At 44.7% G+C, this 15,077-nt stretch overlaps 1 long non-coding RNA gene across 1 annotated transcript in view; it reads right to left on the reverse strand.

Annotated features, from left to right (window-relative positions):
• Positions 1 to 2,320: 2,320 nt before the first annotated feature.
• LOC118882748 overlaps positions 2,321 to 15,077 on the reverse strand; it is a 106,838-nt gene continuing 94,081 nt past the window's right edge. Inside the window, exon 3 of the long non-coding RNA XR_005016839.1 lies at positions 2,321 to 2,441. This is a non-coding gene — a long non-coding RNA (uncharacterized LOC118882748). The remainder of the gene's footprint in view (positions 2,442 to 15,077) is intronic.

A 15,077-nucleotide genomic window follows, 5' to 3' on the forward strand; every position in this document is an offset into this window, starting at 1 on the left:
GTGCAAATTTAAATTATGTTGAGATACTAATTTTTAGCTCTCAGACTGGCAAAAATCCAAATGTTGGCTAACACACTGTATTGGTGAAAGTTGCAGAAATGGTCGTGTTCACCTGCTCCCGCTGTTGGGATGGAGAATGGCTCAGGCCCTGTGGAGGGCAATCTGGCAGTATTATAGAGCAAGCACATTCATGAACAAGATTCTTGTATTAAGTCAACCACTTCCTTCTGAGTGTCAGTTATATTTTTAGCACTGGCTAGAAACTTTATGAGAATAATGAGGTGTACACACCGAGCCTGACCCCAAGGAGCTTGTGACCCTACTTAGAGGCATTGGAGATAGGACATAGTAAAAAATAACAATATTTTAACTCTTGTTTATCAAGAACTTCCACATGTAATATAGGTCATTGAGCATCACAGAAATCCTGCAAGGTAAGTATTTTTCTTTCTATTTTTCAGTACAGAAAACTGAAGTAGAGCATAATTTGCCCAAGGCCACGATAAGGTAATCCCAGAGCTAAATAATCCCAGAGCTAAAGTAACCCCAGAGCTAGAGGAAGATTCTGGGATCCCCATGTTCTTTCCACTGGGCCAATAGCCGGCCCAAAGGACGACATGGCCACCAGCAGTACCCAGTGTGTGAAGCGTCCTGAGAAATGGCAGGGAAGGTGAACCCGTGTAGGGGCATGTTAAGAGATGGCATTTGCATTGCTCTAACCTGAATCTGAGGTTTCTCTCTATTACTTGCTTACGGTTATGATCCTAGATGAGTTGCGAAACCTCTCTGAGCCCTAGAACTTTCCTCCATAACGTGCAGGTGATAAGATTTTTGTGGGGATTAACTGAGAAAATGTCTTTAAGGTACTTCACCTATTGCCTGCCACGCCGTTTGCACTCAATAAATAGTGGTAACGAAGGAGGAGGAGCTAGTGGTGGTGATTACAGGCTTCATGAGCAGGGGCAGACCTGGATGGAATTCAAGTTTGTGGCACACACGTGAGCTTGTGCATCAGGAACGAGAGGCTCTTCTCTGAGTTGAGTCCCTGTTGTTGCCCAAACACAACCCAAGAAGGAACCATTCTGTCACCCTCAGCAATGTTTTAGGAAGGTCATGGCAGTTGGTCCATGAGATCAAGGAATCACAGTGTTTCCAAGCTGGGAGGACCGAGGCTCTCAGTGCTAGTCTGGTCAGACCCCTGCTTGTCACAGATGGACAACGTGAGACTTCGCCCCAAGTGGCATCGTCTCCCCCAGCCAGCCCTCGGCCCGCTTCCCCCAGCTCATCCCAGGGCCCACGGGCTGCAGACGGCCTTGGCCTTGATGCTGGAGGAACAGCTCCGCATTTGGAAAGCTGATTCCCCTTCACCCTCAGGTCTCCTAGAGTCCAGCAGTTGAGCTACTTAGAGGGGAAGTCACATTATTGTTAGGAGAAAGGGGGAAATATCTTTCCTTATGACTTCCCACGGAGGGTTAAGCGCTAATGCGGATTCGAGAGGCTTCTGGTGGAGTCCCCTGAATTGCACTATATCCCTGAACCTCTGCCTCGAGGTGAACTTTTAACTCCCAGAATGATCCCTGAAAGCTCTTTTTTCCTCCCTGTCTCGGCTGCCAAATTGACTCCCCAAGTCTGCCCTCCACGTAAAAACACAATGAAACCTTATACAATCAGGAAGGTATTCAAGGCTCGTAATAAGTAATTGCCCTAGGACCAGCAGTTTGGATCCCCCGGCACACCCTCAGTGGGCCTTTTTCTTTAACAGAACAAGTAAAAGCAACAGACGCAGGGCCTTCCGTGCCAACACCGCAGTGGCCTCGTGCGGGCCTGACCAGGGTCCCTGGGAGAGCATCATTCCCACGCTAACAAACACACATGGGGAACAGCGGCACAGCAACCGCCCCAGAACGCTGCTCTGGGGACACCAACGCACCTTTGGCCAGTGGCAACACTTCCTTCCTGTGTGCTCCTGACCTGTCCTCTTCCCTTGCTGATGGGGGAGCATGTCCACAGAAGAATCACCATGGCCCGAGTGGAATTCCGATATTCCATGACTAACTCCTTTTTCCCCTTAACACCCCCTTTGATATCTTTTATCTCTGTCCCATTTCTGCCCCCTCCTCTTCTTTCTGCCTGCTTCTTCCTCTCTCTCACCCTCGTCAGACTGTAAGCTCTTCCCAGGTGAGGTCCACACCTGATTATACTCGGGACCCTGGCATAGTGCCTGGACGCACTAGGAACCCAGTAAATGTCGGTCAGATCAATACATGAAACGAAAAGCACGGTGTTGTTGAAAAATAGGAAACAGAAGTCTACCTTACCAGACGCCGGGATATTCTTTTCGAGATCAATTTCGCTGCGTTTTGCAGATTTCGAGGTCTTTGCTTCTATTCCCCAAGTGGTTGGTGACAATGTCCGCCAGCCTGGCTCTTCCAAGAGGAGTCCTGTGAGACAGAGGGCAAGGCATTTCTGAATCTGCCGTTAACAGCACGTAATGATTGTGAGAGGACGCATGTTGGCTCTGCCCACCCAGAGCACAGCCCCCTTCTGCTCAGAGCACCTCTGCTTTCCTCTCTGAGGCTGGCCCCCTGCCCCTCACATGCAGGTCTGGAAGCACCTGACCTTTGGCCAGCGTGGGCCCAGCCCAGGGCAGCCAATCAGACTCTCTCTCCCAGGCATCTACATCCCCTTGCTAGTGATGAAAGGGCAGGAACTGGTGAACCTTCAGTGGCACTTGGAGGAGACTGGCCTGAAGTCCCTTCCTGTTCCACACTGGAGAGGCCTCATCCCTACTCTTTGCAAGATCTGGTACATCACCACTTCCCTCTATTCTGTCTACTAACCCTTCCCCTTCCAGTAAGTTCCCTTTTATATTTAGGTTGGCTGGGGTGGTTTCTGTTGCTTGGAACCCCAGCACTCTAATCAGGTTTTCTCAACCTCGACATGATGGACATTTGGGACTGGGTACTTCTTTGCTGTAGGCATCTTGTTGGGAGCCAATGTGGCAGATATCCAGTGGACGGTGGGTCACATTGGTATCCTAATGCAGCCTAAGCCTCTACCCTGGGTTTCTCAATCTCAGCACTACTGATATTTTAGACTGGATAGCTCTTTGTCATGGGCACTGTCCTGGGCACTGTAGGATGTTTATCAGCATCCCTGGCCTCTAGCCACGAGATGCCAATTGCAGCCCCTGGTTGTGACACATGTCTCCAAATACAGCAATACTGTCCCTGGGAGGTAAAACCACTGCTGTAAACTGATTTAGTGGTTGAGAACCAGTTCGATGAGGCATTGAGTCAGAAGTCAGAGGGTCTGGGATTTATCTGGCCCTGAGCCCCTTGCACTGTCCTCCTCCCAGGTCCACAGCCCAGCACCAGCATAAGCTTGAAGAAATCCAAAGAGCTGCACAAAAGATGACGTTGGAAGATACGTTACCACCTCACGGTGGGTCTTTACTTGTCAAAGAAGTTAAAACCTGCTCCTTGGCCAGCTGGCTGAATTTGATGATAACTAAAGAAAGTGAATAAATATCCTGACCAGTGGAGTCTGAAGTATCGACATTTCACTTATCATATTGGGTGGCATTCTACAGACAACAGAGAAATTGTTCTTGCAGGGACAGACCTGTCTTTCTTCCATCAAGTGCTCTTTTTGCTATAATGACTAGCATGGCCGGGGTGGGAGGCAAAACAAGGTGAAATTATAAACCTTGGAGATATGAAGGCTCAGAAGCTGCCCTTTCAAACAAAACCAAGCTCCGACCCTTTCTCACACTTCAAATTGAAACCTCTTTGAGCTTTGATAAAACGTCAACTGACATTTTGTTCCTCCCTTCTCGGGCAAGGTCTGCTCACCTCCATGCTTTCTGAGACCACTAGAGCACAGGTCTGCCAAGGACAGCCTGGCCGGTCCAGCTCCAAACAGGTAACACTTAATATGCTGATCTTTGAGCTCCGTGCTTTACCAGCACTGGAGGAACAGCTCAGGCTAATGTGGGGGACAAGATATAGTGTAAACTGGGAGTCCGGAAACTGGAGAAGGCTTCCAGCTCCACCACTCACATGAAGCTTAGGAACCCTTTTTTCCCGCCTTGGTATCAGTTTCCCCATTTACGAACTGGTGTTGGAATAGATCAGTGAGTCACAAGCTTATTTTGGTTTCTCTTTGTTAATCTGAACCCACCCCCAAGAATAGACCCTTGGCCACACTCCCATAGAAACATCATTTCATAAAATGTATGAAGGTTCTTGGAGTCCTCCACAGCCATGAAGTCCAGGGTGAGGCCATCAGACCAGATGGTCCTTAAGGAGCCAGCCCTTTCTTGACCCTACTTTGCAGTAGCCCAAGCCCACGGTTAGTTTCATGCTAAGACAGACATGAATTCTAAACACATTTGGCTTGGAATCCCAGCTCCTTCTCTCATCAGCTGTGAGATACTGAGCAAGTTTTCTAAACTTTCTGAGTCTATTTTCTTTGTTTACAAAACAGTGAGATAATATCCCCCAGTAGTTAGTTCTAAGCATTAACTACGCATTATATGACACCTAGAAAACGCTCGATTCATTTTTGCTTTCCAATCCTCTCCCTCTTCCTCTCTTGACCCCTTATTGGTATTAAGTTCCTCTTAAAACAGGAGCAGAAAAGCAGTTCATCAGATTATTTTGGTATCTGGGCAGGTCTGGGGGAAGGCATGATTACATATCAATTGTTTATAGAGAAAAGAACTCCACAGTGGTCCCCGCAGAGATGAATTGAGATCGTAGGAAGCAACTCTTTATAGGCTGTGTGGCTTTAGTTAATTGGCTTAACCTCTCTGAGCCTCCCATCTGTAAACAAGGATGAGGATAACACCTCCTTGATTACCATCCACTCCACTCAGAGAATCTCTCCTGGATGCCAGGCAACGTACTGAGCACTTCACATAGAGTCCATCATGAACGTCAGGTCTATTGGAAAATGACGTGAAATAACATACTTGGAAGGGCTTTATAAACAGTGAAACATGAGGCAGACACTTCATTTTCACCATGATCAGGGAGTCTCAAGAGCTTGTTTTCTATTGTGAAAATAGGAGTGGCTTTTCCAACCAGAAAATCAAGCACATAGAGCAGAAAGTGACAAGTGACATGGAGTTAGGCCGTCTCAAAAACAAAAGGTGAGCGCCAGTTGTAAGCTTCTTTCCTGGAACCTTGTTGAGAAATACAAGGAGGACAGAAGGCAATGCGATTTCTTTTCCTGTGTGTTTCACATGACATACGTCTCTCCTCACTGAAGCTCCAATTTGCCCATTTCTCATTTAGCACTTGATTTATTGGATGCTGCAGCAAATGCCGGGTGAAATGGTAAATCTGGTAATAAAATATCTAAATGATTTATAAATATGGTTTAGAGAGGCTTGGGTAGGTAAGGTGGCACACGGCTAGTCTAAGGAAATCCCTGTGCTTCAGAAACCCTCCCCCAGACACCTACATCCAACGCACAGAGTTTTTTGTCTCTATTGAGCGGAGCTGACAACTCCAACGTGTGCAAATACAGACTTAACAGGCAAACGTGCAGCCAAGCCCAGGACTGTAAGTGTTTGAAAAGGCAGATCTGTTTGATGAGCAAATAATGCGTCATCAATAAAGACTTGTCGAGATGAAATGAATGAGAGCAGCTGTCCCTGAACATCTAGTCTGGGGTAGAGAGGATGCAAACTGAAGGAGGAAAAGACAGTGTGGGTGGGGGTGGGGATGGGATGGGGGAGGCCTAAGCAGCATGTTTTAGAAAGATCATGCTGGTATTCTTGACAAATGTGGGCCACCTGGACTGAGTGGGTAGGCTGTACTAGAAGAAGGCCCTACCTGGAGGCACCCGGTGTCTTACTACCAAGGAAAGAAAGATGATCAGGAAGTGCCAAGAGAGCAAGGCCAGGCTTTGCAGAAATTAACATCTTAATTCATATAATATGATATCTCTTATATGTGGAATCTTATAAAATGATACAATTGAACTTACTTACAAAACAGAAATAGACTCACAGACATAGAAAGCAAATTTATGGTTACCAAAGGGGAAAGGGGAGGGGAGGAGTAAATTAGGAGTTTGGGGTTAGCAGGTACACACTACTATATATAAAACAGATAAACAATAAGGACCTACTGTATAGCACAGGGAACTATATTCAATATCTTGTAATACTCTATAATAGAAAAGAATCAAAAAAGAATATAGGGCTCCCCTGGTGGCGCAGTGGTTAAGAATCCTCCTGCCAGTGCAGGGGACACGGGTTCGAGCCCTGGTCTGGGAAGATCCCACATGCCGTTGAGCAACGAAGCCCATGCACCGCAACTACTGAGTCTGTGCTCTAGGGCCCGCGAGCCACAGCTACAGAAGCCCGAGTGCCTGGAGCCTGTGCTCCACAACAGGAAAAGCCACCACAATGAGAAGCCCGTGCACCACAACGAAGAGTAGCCCCCGCTTGCTGCAACTAGAGAAAAGCCCATGCGCAGCAACGAAGACCCAACACAGCCAAAAATAAAAACAAATAAATAAAATAAAAAATAGGAACATGAGGACACGAAGAGAAGGGGGTTGTCTGTAAGCCAAAGAGAGAGATCTCCAAAAAAAAAAAAGAAAAGAATATATATATATATATATATATGTATATATAACTGAATCACTTTGCTGTATAGCTGAAACTAACACACATTGTAAATCAACTATGCTTCAAAAAAAAATTTTTTTTAAATAAAGTCTAGGAAAGAGCTGAAAAAAAATCTTAATTCACAACAGCCAAAAGGTGGAAGCAAGCTAGGTGTCTGTGGATGGATGAATGGATAAACAAACAAGAGGTGGTATAGTCATACATTGGACTATTATTCAGCCCTAAAAAGGAAGGAAATTCTCACTCATGCTACAACATGGGTGACCCTTCAAAACAGTGCTAAGTGAAATAAGTCAGTTACAAAAGGCCATTTATTATATGATTGTACTTATATGAAGTACTTAGAATCATCGAATTCAGAGAGACAGAAAGTAGAATGGTGGTTACCAGGGGTTGGGGGTGGGAGAAGTAAGGAGTTATTGTTTAATGGAGACAGAGTTTCAGCTTGGGAAAATGAAAAATTTCTGTGGATGGATGGTGGTGATGGTTGCACAACACTGGGAATATACTTATGCCACTAAACTATACAATTTAAATGGTTAAAACGGTAAATTTTATGATATGCACATTCTCCCACAATAAAAAAATTAACATCTTTTAGTATTTGTCCCGTTCGGACTTGGATTTCAGTTGCCAGCATTTCAAGCTCCAACAATAGATGATGAATAATTTGATGTCGAGAACTGGATCTGCCTTATCTATGAATCCCCCACTGCATCTAATACAGTGGTTCTCAAAATGCAGTCTGTGGGCCACTGGGGGTCTCCAGGACCCTTTCAGGATGTCCACAAAGTCAAATGCTTTTCATAATGTTACTAAGCCATGGTTTTCTGTTTGCTATGATGGTGTTACAGTTTGCACTGATGCTACAAAAGTAATGGTGGGTAAAATTTCTGGTGCCTTCACGAACCAAGGCAGTGGCACCAAACTGGACCAGCAGTCATGTTATTCTGATGCACTCACAATTAAAAAAGAAACTGTGCTTACGAATGCCCTTGATGAAGCAGTACAAATTATTAATTTAATTAAAGCTCAACCCTTGAACATACATATTTTTAACAGTTTGTATGACAAAATGGGAAGTCTTTAAAAAGCACATCTGTTACATACTGAAGTACAGTGCCCACATCAAGGAAAAGCACTTGTGTGATGGTTTGTGTGTCAAGCAGAAATAGCCGCTTTTTTTTCATGGAACATCATTCTTACTTGAAAGCACAACTGACAGACAAACAAAGGTTATTCAGATGGGGGTATCTGGTAGACATTTCCTCAAAAATGAATGAAGCAAGCCCGTCACTTCAAGGAAAACAACTGACCATATGGTTGCCAAATCTAAAATCCAAGCTGTCGAATGAAACTTAGGAATTTGGACAACGCATCTCCACCACTTTGAGTTCGAACGTTTCCAAATACTTAACGGCTTACCAATACATCATACTCCAAAATCACATGTAGGTAAAAGATCTATTTAAAGCCCAAGACAGATCAATGAATTTTAATGTAGCCAGGTACCAAAAGTTCACTAATATGGTTTCAGATTCCACATCACAACTAAACTTTAAGAGACTTCCACTTGTTAAGTTTTGGTGTAGGATCAAAGAAGACTACCCACAATTATCCGAAAAGGCTCTTCTCTTTTCCAACTACAACTCTGAGTGAGGCACGAGTTTCTCCACACACTTCAACCAAAGCAACATATCACAACAGACTGAATGCAGAAGCAGATACAAGGATACTTTGTCTTATTGCATTTGGCAGATATTGCATTTTTTATAAACTGAAGGTTTGTGGCAACCCTGCATTGTCAAATGATGGTTAGCACTTATGGGCAATAAAGTATTTTTTAATTAAGGTATGTAAATTGGTTTTTTAGACATAGTGCTATTGCACACTTAATAGACTACAGTATAATGTAAACATTAACTTTTATATGCACTGGGAAACCAAAAAATATGTGTGACTTGCTCTATTGCAAAATTTGCTTTATTGCAGTGGTCTGGAACCAAACCCACAATATCTCCAAGGTAAGCCAGTATAAGAATCCAGCTGTCTTCTATTAAGCCAAATATCAAAGAGATTTACAAAGGCATCAATGCCATTCTTTTTTTTCTCAGTTTTTAAAAAAAATTTATTTATTTTATTTATTTATTTTATTTATTTATTTTATTTATTTATTTTATTTATTTATTTTTGGCTGCGTTGGGTCTTCGTTGCTGCACGTGAGCTTCCTCTAGTTGCAGTGAGCGGGGGCTACTCTTCATTGCGGTGCGCGGGCTTCTCATTGCGGTGGCTTCTTGTTGCAGAGCACAGACTCTAGGTGCGCGGGCTGCAGTAGTCGTGGCGCGCGGGCTCTAGAGCGCGGGCTCAGTAGTTGTGGCACACGGGCTTAGCTGCTCCGTGGCATGTGGGATCTTCCCGGACCAGGGCTCGAACCCGCGTCCCCTGCATTGGCAGGCAGATTCTTAACCACTGTGACACCGGGAAGCCCATCAATGCCATTCTTCTCACTAATTTATTTTTTCTGTTTTGGAAAATAGTTGCTTTTAAGAAAAAAATGTTTATGTTAACATGCGATAGATTTTTTTATTGCTATTGTTAAATGCATTCTTAGATAAGTATTATTAACATTTCTCAGTATTCATTTTCCATATCAATAGATATAACCTACATAAGCAAAAGCTCTTTGGGTTCCTTGGTAATTTTTAGGAATGAAAATGGATTCTGAGATCCAAAAGTTTGAGATCCTCTGGTCTAACACAAAGTCTTTAATAAACGTCTTAATAAGAAAATAAATGAACGAATGTACAAGTGAATGAATGAATGAGGATGTTGCTGGCAAAAAAATATGGTTATGAGCGGTGTAAAGGAAAGAGGTGGGTTGATGACCCTTCCAAAGGGTCAACCAAGGTAGGAGAGTTAGTTGTTCTTGATTTGAGCATTTCACAGGTGGATAAAATTTTCAAACCATTTTGGGAACCCACATAGAATGGCCAACTTTTTATTTGGTCAAGTAAAAACATTTGGAAAAATAACTGCAGTTTACCATCACCATTATTTTGTAAAAGTTAAGGCATTTTAACAGGAAAAAAAAGAAAGGAAGGATATAATCTTGGTATAAAGGGCAGTCTCTATATTGAATAAATTGAGCTTTTTTAGAAGCTCACCTTCTGGTCCTTGATTTTCCTGCTTTGCTCTGGACCAGTGGACACTTTTCCCTGCACCAGACTTTGTAAGCATCAACCTAGAGCAGGGGTTGGTACAATTTTTTACAAAGGACCAGACAGGAAAGATTCTAGGTTTTGCAGGCCATTACATTCTCTGCTGTTGCTGCTCAACTCTACTGTTACAGCATGAGAGCAGCCACGGACAGCACATAAATGAATAAGCACGGCTGTGTGCCAAGGTAATTTTATTTACAGAACCCATGGTGGCCGGATTTGGCTCACTGGCTGTTGTTTGCTGACCCTGATCTAGAGAGCTGGGTAGAGATGCGGGGGAGACTAGGGCGAGGCCATTCCTGCCCGTTCACCATGGACTTTAGAACTGTCAAGATGACCAGCATTGCCATTTCCCTGACCAGCAGACCAGGAATATCTGCTCAGAAAGCTGGCTGTCCTACGGGGATACACTGAGCCTGTCCTTTCCGGCATCTAAGCAGTAGGGGGGTTGACAAAGTCATCAAACCTCCCCTGCAAGAGCAGTATTGAAGCACAGTGACACAGCCCACCACACTGGCATCTGGGGACAATAGCCAAATAAAGAAATGGAAGAAAGGCAGGTGAGATGTCCACAGTGACACGGGAAGGGAGGTCAGTGACAGACCGGCACTTGAACCAGAGCTCTCTACCACATGTCACCATAGTTCTAGCAAGGGACACTTTCATCTTGCTCCACAGTGTGGGAAACAAACAGAATCTTAGCTTGATTTAGAGGTGTGTTTAAATGCCCTAATCTCCAGAAAACCCCAAATCCTTTCTTTCAGAATAGAGGGATGCAGTTTTAGAATGGAATCTCCATTGCCCATCTTCTCCCTTCCAAGATGTCAAGATTTGCCAGGCAGCCCTCTGCCAGCCATGGGCACATCCTCCGCCCCCACAGCTGCCGATCTGCCCGTCAGATTAGGGGTGTGCGCATATGGTGGCAAAGGCAGGGAGAATGAGCTCCATCGCTTCTGACATGTGAACACCAGAGCTGTGAGCATATGGCCTGGAAGACTCTCCAGGAATTTCACGGGACATTTCATGCAAGTTGAGACTGAGGCATTCAGGAACCCGGATCCAGAGAGAAAAAGAGAAACTGCAGAAAATATTTTCCTCTGAAATATTTACAACAAATGTGACAGAGAAGAGTTAATTTCTGTAATGTACAAAGCTCATTTGAATCATTTAAGAAAAAGGTGAAAACCCCAAAAGAAAATCGGAAAATGACACGAACCAATCATTCATAAAATAACCACCAATGGCCACTAAACTAAAAATGAAATTTATCTTTACTGGTAATAAACAAATGCAAATTGCAATGTGACACATTTTTACTTATGTTTTACAAGGATAATACTTAATGCTGGTGTGAGTGCAGTGAGAAGGACAGTCTTTGCATATTGCTGGTGGGCATGTAACTGGGTCGGGGACACACCAGCTAGAAATCAATCTGGTAATACAGGCAGAGAATTATAAACACATTCATAATCTTTAACTCAGCAATCCCACTTCTATGAATATGCAAAATAAACTAACGTCATCACTTCCCTCTGATGGAATATCTACCTCTATTAGCAGAATCCATACTGCTGATAACTTTTTCTGACAGTTTCACAAGTCATTCATTTTGAACTACAAATTAAAACTTGAATGCCTCCTTTTTTCCCTCCAAAAATGTTGCTATAAACTCATATACTCATAGCTGCCTTCCTATGCAGGTACAGGTTTGGGAGATTTCCCTGAATAGAACTCGGCCTTTATTCTTGGTTGAGTCAGCCCATCACTCAATCATTGGGATCCACACCTGTCATACAAAACAGCCTCAGCTTCTCCCAGCTAAATGTCACCTGCAAATGACAGCCAGCCCTCCTGCTCCCGCACTGCAGTCCACATTCCCAGGAGGTGGTGTGGCAGGACACGGCTGAGGATGGAGCCTGGTGGCCGGCCACTAGACACCTCCTTCCGTGTTGTTTCTGATCCATTACCAGCAGTTGGAGTTGTTCAACCCGTTACAAATCTGCTTTGTTTAACTGGGATTTGGACACATTCTTCTGTCTTATCCACCCAGTAATCATGAAAGGTAATGTCAAATGTCTTACAGAAGTCTAGGAGAACAACTGCAAAGGGGACGAGGGGATAGTGCTTCCCTGGGAGAAATCTCCCCAGCTCTGCCTGACTCTGCGACACCGGCTTGTCTGTGTCCCCACCGGCCCAGAAGCCCCGCTTCCTCTCTCTCCAGCTATCACCTCCTGGCCTCCCCTCTGGGCCTGGCTCACAGCCCCCTTTGCCATCACCATAATTAGCTCACCCTGGCTAGATGAGCAGAAGCGTGTCTGGAATGGGGGTTCAGGCTCAGGGATGAGAGACCTCGTTTTACGATTTATTACCCATACGACGTGTCACTTCACCTTTCTGATCCTGAAGTTCCTCACCTGTAAAATAGACATAATACACCCTGTGCACCCCACCCCCAAGGGTGCTTGTGGAGCTCAATGAGACAGTGGACGGCAACGTGCCTTGGAAACCAAAGGCCTGCACAGGAAGACGCTAATTTGTCAGGGTACCGCTAGTACTACTAATAAATTGTATTCATCCTATTTGGTGCAGGGAAAGGGCAAAGCTTCTCTAGAATGCTCTAGGACATGTGATGGGATCCGACCAGTGGTGCAGCAGCCGGAGACTTCCTGGGGATTTCCTAAACAAAAGGGGTCAGACACCTGAGAAATGACTGGGCCATGGTTCTGGAATCCTCGAAAATGGGCCCCTCGAGACCCAGCCTAGACCCCAGTCCCTGTAGGTGTCTCAGAAGCGTGAGCCCTAAGGGAGGAGGGGACGTGTCAGAGGACACACCGCCAGTAAGTGGAAGGTGAGGCCGGGTCCTCTCACAGCGCCCAATACTGCTCTCCCTGTCACCCGCCTCCTACAATACTCATTTGAAGGACCTGGAAGGAAGTTCTGGGAGATGAAATTAGAAGCCACTAAAATGCTGATTTAAAATATGTGTGTGTATATATATATATATATATATATATATAAATATAAAATCCAAGGGAACAAAGCCACCCTTGCAGCCTCCACTGGCCACTCATCACTATTCGCCTGGTGGCCTGTCTCAGGAGATGCCATCCTGAAGGTGGAGAAGGGGAGGTCTGTGCGGTGCGTTTCCTGTGAACCCAGCAATCTTGAATTTGCCCGGGAGACCTCCAGCCCTGGTCCTATTTCCAGATGAGGAAGCTTCGGGTCGTCCTATTTCCCCCTTTTTCTCTCACACCACAAGGCAGGGACCTTGGACTGTTGTTTTGACTGTTGTGTTTTCTGAACGAATGAACTAGTCCTAAGGGTGAGCTGACTTTCCCAAGAACGCCGGTACCAGGGGCAAGGGCTGGGATGAACTGCTCCCCGCTCCCTCCTGTCTCCCGCACTCACTTTGTAGAATCACAGGCTACAAACAGACCCAAGGAGAGCACATCCTCCCCCAACAGCCTTTGAACCCTTGCGTTTCCACGGGTACTTTTCTTGGCCGCCACACCCAATATATTCAGCCTCTCATCATTCAACGATGAGGACTGCTTATTTTATACAAAGCAGCGAGTTAAGGACTATCACATCTCTGACCTCCAAATCCCTTCCCACCTCCGATTCTGAGGTGGAAATCCCACTGGACATGGCAACCTGCCCTTGGCAACCAGGCACAATACGGGACTCCCAGCAGGCATGTTGTTCTGTCTCTTGTCAAGCTCCCATTTTCCAGGGAGGATATTTTGACAAGAAATCCCCCCTTGGCCTAAGATGCCAAACCACACATAGGGACGAGGGTGCAGCTGTGTCACAGCTATCGGAGTTTTAGAGAGGAGGAGATGGGATCCGACAGACCTGTCACGGGTTCAGCCTGGGAACACAGCATCCCCCAGGACTTGGGAGTGTCAACATAGGTGCATTGAATTCCTCACAATAACACAGCTCACGCCACAGAGGCACCTCCTCCTGTAGCCTGGCTGGCAAGCCAGGTTTAGCTACCAGCATCCTTCAAAGAGAAAGAACTTCAGCAAGCCTTCCTGTCTTAGAAAGGAGGAAACTGATGCCCGGTGATATTAAACAGCACATGCTGGGTCACAGCTGGAGCAATGACAGTGACAAGAACTTAGACCTCTGGGGCATTTGGGCCACTGCTATATCAAATGCCACCAGGACACACACGTTTCAGAGTTCATCTGCTGTATGGTTTCACCCCAAATTATGTGAGTCACTTCTCTCACATGTGTGGTTGAGAAATCTTGTTCTTCAGTATGGAAAGGATTGAGTCCAAATGGAGACATCCTTAGGATGGAATATTATGTAGCCAGTAAACCTCATATCTTCAGAGCATATTTCAAGGCATGTGGCAATATTCATAATGTAATGTTAAATGAAAGCTGCAGGAGATCGATTATTCATGCACAAAGAACCCTAATATTCTAGCTTTATACTACAGTATTTCCTCTACAATGGTAGTGATTTTAAGATGCACCACTGACTTAAAAATATTTCAAAAAAAGGAAACATTAACTATAAGAAGCACATTGATTTCAGAAACATTAAAGATGAAGAATGTGTATCCAAGAAGAAAGGAAATGTGACATAAATTTAACACACAAATGTCGTGTGTGTGTGTGTGCACGCACACACATGCATATCAGACCAAGAAGTGAATTAAACATTAATACTGGTTATCTCTGAGGGGAGATTTTAATTTTTATTTTACCTATTCTTTTCAGTATTTTTCAATTTTGTCTCTAATGTGGAGATACTAATTTTATAATCCTAAAAAATAAACACTGTATGTAGAACATTAAAAGCAAATGTAAGAAAAATGCACGTTACTTTTTGACTCACACAAGGACTGCAATTTCCATTCCCCAGTCTCGACACATTTTTAGCCCTTCTTTGTTTTGCTATGTTTCTCCCCTCTGGTTTCTAAGCACAGTTTAACATTCCATCTTCCATGAACCATTAGAAGGCTGCCGTCATGCTCTCCCCACTCAGCTGCATTTTAATGGGATGCCCTTGGTCTTCAGGGAACGGCTCTCAGGAAAGTCAGGTACAATTTCTTGGTGCAGGTGCCATAGGCACGTCTAAGATGCCACCCTGCGCTGCAAGCAAAGATCTTTGTAAAAAATGCCTCCTGGGAAAAAACTGTTTAGACTCTAGTGCTAAGAGAATCTTTGCTTTCCTTTGAGATAATGGTATGCTTC

The sequence above is a fragment of the Balaenoptera musculus genome, chromosome 16 (assembly GCF_009873245.2).
Source record: "Balaenoptera musculus isolate JJ_BM4_2016_0621 chromosome 16, mBalMus1.pri.v3, whole genome shotgun sequence".
Taxonomy (NCBI): domain Eukaryota; kingdom Metazoa; phylum Chordata; class Mammalia; order Artiodactyla; family Balaenopteridae; genus Balaenoptera; species Balaenoptera musculus.